A 7,429-nucleotide genomic window follows, 5' to 3' on the forward strand; every position below is an offset into this window, starting at 1 on the left:
TCTGTTGTGCTTCGTTCGGTGCATGCTCTATTAAATCAAAATAAAAATAACTAAAATAGTATTTTATGTACAAATTTTCTTAAAAATATCAGGTAGCCTTACAGACATAAATTTACAATAAATTAAACAAACATTTTTTTGTACGATAGATCTATGACATTAAAGATGTAAATACTTCCGGAATTTCAACTAACGATTTTCGTACCTAATTATATTTTCAGTGACTATTTGTACATATATAAATACAAAATACATATATAAATGTTGATACGACAGTCGGCGCGGTGAACGCGATAACGTCTTTAGCTGTTACTATTTAGTTAACACATGATAGGATGATAGTTTTCGATTCGTGTATATGACATAAGACGTACATGAATGTATAATTTAACTAAATAGAAGGTATAATGTGAAATCTTTGTTGGTGGAATGCGGACACGCAGTGTTATAACTAACGTTATATTTACGATAAAAACTGATTGAAATTGTAAATGTAATTATAACGGAAAACGATATAAATAATTAAATAACACAAAACAAAACATGACGATTAACAAAATATATGATATATTATCAAACCAAACAACACAAAACGTTATATATAGTATATCATTAAAAAAAAAAATTAATTTCAATTATTTAATTAATAAATTATAAAATAATAAAAATTTTAATTCTGAATAACAATAAACGCAAGTAGAATAACGTTTAATTGTAATTAACGTATAAGTAACAACATTTTTCAAATGCAAGCCCATGTAATACAACCAATATGACCTTTTTTCCAAGTAAATATTTGCATTCTTTTACGCAGGATACTCTGGATGCATACGTCTTCTAGGTGAAAGTGAGGACTGTCAAACCCAAACTATAACTTATGCAAAACGGATTGTAACAAAAACATAAAAACAGTTTAATTTTTTAAATTTGGTTTAATAATCAGGATTTTGCGATTTGAATACAGGCGCGTGAATAAGTGTAGTCATTGCACGGTCATTAAATAATTCAATATTGCTATTACTGGTTGAACGTGATTATATACCACGTTCTGTATATGTGAAGGTAGGCATTCGATAGTCAGGGACATTTTCTCCAACTAGGTATTCGTCCAAGACTACTTCAATACCTATATATATAGTGATCGAGCTTTACAAAATTACAACATATCTATGAATTTGTAAATGTAACGTTTGTTTTGTGTACCGAACAACAACTCAAAATACAATTCAGACTATCTTTCCACGTGTAAGTCTTAATAATATTACCATAGTGTAAGTAAACAGAGCATGCCAATCTAATCAATTGTATATTATAATTGTATGTTAGATTTCAACATGTCCAAAAAGACGTCAGGTATGGATCAATCGGTGTAAATTAACAAATAGAGAAATTTTGCCAAACCATAGATATGCTCATTTCATTTTTATACCGTGTTTTAAATCAATTTAAAGAGGCGAATACACTTTATTCGGATGCTGTACCAACAATTTTTGAAAAACGCTATTTCAAAAAAAAATATCGTCTATCAAGAATTATGAAAGGTATTAAACATTTTTTTCCCAATAATTATTACTTATTACTTATTAGCAATGAGTGTAACAAATTAAGTTCTTGTCTCATGGTTATATACACAAATATTAAATGATTTATATGAGACAGTAAAAACATTAATTTTATATCCACTTAGCATAATGAAGAGGAAATTGGAATTTTAACTAATACATTTATCTAGTTTTAATTGAGTAATAAATATTATGTATTATTGTATAATCTTAATACTACATTTAGTATTAATTTTTATAAATTAATTTGTATTAAATAGTCATCTTAAATTAGAAACACCGAACACAAGTGTAGGAGCAACCACCTACCATTTTAGAATAAGTATGCGACTAGTTAATAAGTGTAAGATGAATTTTGGGCAAGAGCTAATTGCTAAATACAAGAACACATTAGTTTAAGTTTTACATTTTGATGTAATTGGTACTTGATATTTTTTAATTACTTATACATCTATGTTGTATGACACTTAAAATTGCTATTCAAGCTCAGCCTGAAATACAATTAATGATAAACTTACTAAAATCTGATATGTATTATAATTTATTACTCAATATTAGATATTTGAATTTTATTTGTTACAATTTTTTGATTCTAATAATAGATAATAAAAGTTTTATTGAAATGTTTAGATATTCCAAAATTCCTGATTGAATGTTGTTTAGGGCTACTATAGTAATTTTCAATACTGTATTAAAGAATAGTTGTCACCAAAAAGAAATTATTACTCAGATTACTTAAAATTGAGTTTAAAGCTTAGATTGACTAAAGTAAATTTAATAGATGTTAGTATTTACATTTGTAAATACTTGAAATGACAGAAATAATTAATAAAAATTGTATTCATAAAATTTCAAATAAATTTTTTTTTTTTTAATATAGCTACATGTTTTCATTTAGTTTTAATAGTAAATAAATTACTAATAAAATATAGTTAATCAAATATTAATGTTTAAAAAATCATGATAAAAAGTTTGTACTTCATAAATTTTATTTTGTAACAAATATTGGTTCATATATATAAAAAAAAGAAAATACTAATATTAAATATCTAAAATCCATCCAGATAACCTAATTTTATACACATATATGTGTGTCATCACCACATAACAAATATATTTATAGTGAGCCAAAAGGCAATAACCAATAATGTAGTAGGTAGTTTTGAAAAAAAAACTTTATTTGAATCATCTTATTATTTCTATCATATTATTATTATTATTAAAATATAACAAAAATTAAAAAAAAAATATAATAATAATAATAATAATAAAGAAAGTAAGAAATATATGAATTTTTAAGGAAAATAATATAAAAATGTAACCTAAAAATTAGTAATTAACATTTAAAAAATAATCTATATATATTTATTACATTATTGATGGTTTCAGATTTAATTATAGGAAAAATATCAATTATAAGTCAATTAAAATACCTATGAAATTCATAAATGCTAAATGATACATAGGTACACAATATACTTATGGGTACTAATATGATTTTACTGTAGATACTGTAAAAAATAATAGACAAATTTTAAGTATAAACTATCACTCAATACTTTTGTAGAAATAATGTCAGCTTGCAACAGCACAATATAAGTTATTTTTCTGTTTTAGGAGGGATAGTTGGTTCAAAACGTAATACTAGATCTATAAAAAGTGCTGAAGAAACATCAGGGTGTTTAAAAAATCTAACATCAAGTCAAAATATGCTACTTGATGGAAATATCAAGACTCTAAAAGATGAAAAATTGTATTTTATGTTACAGTTGGAACTTGTTCAAATAGCAACAACCAAAAAAAATATAAAATAAGAACAAATAATAAACAAGCATTTTAAACAATCTATCTGTATAATCTAACAAACAGTATAAAATGCTTATTTATTTATTTTATTTATTTTTGATACAGTTTTAAATTATTAAGATTATACAATTAAAAATGTATTATGCTTGATCTATTAAGATCATTTTGCTTTTTTGTATGATTTTTTATCATTGTTAATTTTATAAATTATTTATTCATTTACTTTAGTTTTATAGAGAAAATATTACAAATTGAAAAAATTATTAAAAAAAGTTGAAAATTTAATCTTAACTCTAATTTATTTACATCCATAAGGTAATCTATAAGTGGTTGTTAAAATATTTTCAATATCTGTGTAAAAATGAGTATCTATTAATTCTTCAAATGTATTTATCAAATGATTTTCTGGTACATATTATGCCAATCTTATAAAATTTGTGTCTGTAAAGAAAAAGTCAGATGTGATATTTATTATGAGCCATAAATTGAATTTGTTGTATTTTGCATTAAATATAGTCAATACATATTATATACTAGAAAAATGGAAATGGCATCCTTTTTATTTGAAATTTAGAAATATTTCTTTAAAATGCATTAATTGATTCAATTTTAAAATGAATTTTGCTGATGAAGTAAGTTTAATTTTTAATTAATATGAAAGTGTACAAATTTTTTGTGTGGTTTTTATTTGATTTGCTTGGTAGAAATGTGTGAACTGCCAGTATTAAAAAATTGATTGTCATAAATGTTTATAAATTTGAAAGAAAAGTATCGGATAGCACTTGAATGTATTATCAATAAACTTTACTAATCATCAAATTTTACCATTAGTTTTAAATTTTTTTAGTAGAATATATTACTATAAGATTCTTATATGATAAGATTATCTATTTAATCGTTATTAATTATCATACACTGAACAACACGAATTATTTGTTTTGTTTTTTTATTTAAAAAAGTATATATTTTGGGGGTTTCGAGATTAAAAACAACTTTTTAACTATTTTTATGTTGAAATCATTTAATTTAAAATTATTCGAAAAAAAAAATTTAGCTTTAGACTTTCTAATATCACTAATATACTTAATAATATTTTGTTTATATTCAAATCGAATAATATGTATACAGTATACTTATTACTCGGTTTTATATCGAAACCTTTTAAAAATAGTGACAAAAACCAGACCAGAATCCTTAATCATTTTTCTACATGAACCGAACTGAAAATTACATTTTATATAAAAGATTTTTTGAAATTTTCTGTTTCAAATTCCAATACCTATTTTATTTGTTCATGATGAATGGTAAATTAATAATTAACAATAAGTAATTAAAAAATCGTAGATCTGTAAAATCATATAAATAATTAGAAATGGGATAATAATTATATTATTATTTGTCTTAGAATTTACAAACTTGTCTTTAATAAATTTTAATTTCTACATAATTAATAATAAGCCCTATACAGTATATATTATTGTTAGAGCCGAAGGGGGGATTGTTTTAAATCACTAACTACTTCGGTAAAAGTATATAATTTATTTGCGTAAAACATAAACACTTAAAAAATGTATAAATATTGAAAAATATAATAATTAATTAATATAATGTTATATATTATATGAACACTAATAGCTATGACGCTATAGCTATTAAACGGTCAACACATAATTATTTAGGTCCGCAACTTTACTATACTGACCCGACCGTGAGAAGATATAGATAATGATAATAAATATAATAATAATAAGATAACGTTTAATTGCCGTAATATCGATCTGTCGAATATTTGACGTTAAACGTTATTTCGGCTTCAAAAATTATTATACAAAAACTTTCGAGATAACAAATACTATACTGGGAATGGCAATGAAATTAAATTACCTATTATTATTTCTGAAAATAATAATATTTATTATTTTGTACAGTTTTAAATAACTAAGCTAATGATCTACAACACTTAAATTTAATGTTATCCAAATAACCAGAAATTGAGAAATTCATGAATTTACAATACATAATGTTTTCGGCTACACAAGTTAATGTCAAAAAGCTTTTTTCGTGGTTAAAATTAATATTATTGTCCTATATGTCACATAACTACTAAATAGTAGTAATCAGTAGATACACACATTGTAAACAATTATTTCGAAATATTAAACATGGGTGTACATATTTATTTATAATTTATATACGTACGTCATATAATATATTAACTGTATTAAAAATAATACTTACCAATTATTTAGATTCAACACAACAAAATTAATTTTTTTAAATATGAATTTTCTACAGCTACATACTACAGTAAATGAATTGGTTTATTTTATTTTATTTTATTTTTTAATGATATCTATTAAAATTAAGTTTAAATTTAATAAAAACATTTTTAAATAAAATAAATGATTATTAAAACACAATATCATTAGTATTTTAGGTTCTCTGTAAGTCGAAAAGAAGTACAGTAAACGTGTCGTACCGATTGGCCAACAGACGCGACAAAACCCAATTCACCGACAGTAAATAATATAATATATTATAATATAGTATAATTTAAAATATAATAGGTATAGTGTGAGTATTATGACCTCATAATTTATGAGGTTATGAGTTATGATGAGCTTCTATTTCCTAAATGAAAATGAAACATTATTGCGTTCAAGTATTATATAATACAAATTGTACCACTTTATGTCTTTATAGCCTAAAATTGTAATTTTAAACGTAAGAAAAAATAATCAATTTCAAATTAATAAATGTTATAGGTACCTTTCTTTTGAAAATTATAACTTTTCTTCTAATTTCCGATATTTAGTTTTCGTCTTTGGTGGCTGATTGCAATTTTTTGGTGGTGTGAGGTCAAGTTCAAAGTTTGTTTGCTGGTTTTTTAGTTCTTTGATCAAGATAAATATGTTTGGCTTTGGTCTACCAATAGCATTATTAAGCGCTACACGCTCAGTAAGCCATCACGCTCAAAATTTATTATAAACTGTAAACCACAAAATTTTAAATTTAATATTAATATTATTAAATAAATTATAAAATAACTAACTAACAGTGCAATAATTATTAACTGTCAACTAACAATATAATATTATAGTGAAGTTTTATCAACATTTTGACTGTTGATTGTAGATTTTAATTTTTCCACATAAAAATTATTTTTATATTTTGCATGTGAACCTACAATTTTATTTGTCGGCGAGTTAGAACTTTTTCCATTTTTACCGGAGACCGGTTTTTGTGTTGGTGAAACGAGTAGTCGGCGAATTAGATGTCGGCAAATCGGGACTGAATCGCAGTAAATGACCTCTAATTATGATGTTTGTATGTACATTTTTTTTACACTTCTTATATCATTGATCAATCAATGACTTCTGAATTTCCAGAAATAACTAAACACATAGGTAACACAGGTAATTATAGTTTAAAATATAAATTTGTATTTTCAATAGGCTTATCCTTTGTACAGTTGTGGTCATATTATAAACGTGTTTCTTAAATGCAGATTATTTGTACGTAGAATGTGGGTACACGAATAAAACGAAATACATACAATTTAAAATATACCTAAGAATTGTATTGACATCTTGGAGTTCTAAATAGTGACTGCATCGAGCAATCATCGCTAAAAATTACTTTTAGTTTTAGTTTTAAACGCGTCATAATTCGTATAATTTTTAGTATAAAATTTAAAATATTAAAAATTTTTTTTTAAATTTAATTTTTAGAAATTTTTAGTTTCATTATTTGTCATCTTTCATTAATTTTTTACATTATTTTAATTTCAAATAACAAAATAGTTTGTAAATGTTTGCTATTTTAACGAATTTTATCAAAATTCTAACTTTAAATGCATAAAATAAATCGTTGGCTATGTATTTTTAATACTTTTACACTCACACAAGAATAATTTGGGAAATATTATGCTACATTTCAAAGCTTTTTTTACAATTTAAAAATTTCATTCGCTTATAAACAGCTTAAAAAAGAATCAAAAGATTTTTAAAATTATACCAAGTATAATAATAAATAATAATGCTGAAAATTCTTATTTTTTT

General features: G+C 23.4%; 1 protein-coding gene across 1 annotated transcript in view; it reads right to left on the minus strand.

The window, feature by feature from the left end:
- LOC112599491 overlaps positions 1-6,223 on the minus strand; it is an 11,001-nt gene extending 4,778 nt beyond the window's left edge. Inside the window, exon 1 of the mRNA XM_025346413.1 lies at positions 6,138-6,223. The gene's annotated coding sequence lies outside the window, so the exon portion shown is untranslated. The remainder of the gene's footprint in view (positions 1-6,137) is intronic.
- Between the last annotated feature and the right edge of the window lie 1,206 nt (positions 6,224-7,429).

The sequence above is a fragment of the Melanaphis sacchari genome, unplaced genomic scaffold (assembly GCF_002803265.2).
Source record: "Melanaphis sacchari strain LSU unplaced genomic scaffold, SCAv2.0 Contig51_pilon_pilon, whole genome shotgun sequence".
Lineage (NCBI taxonomy): Eukaryota > Metazoa > Arthropoda > Insecta > Hemiptera > Aphididae > Melanaphis > Melanaphis sacchari.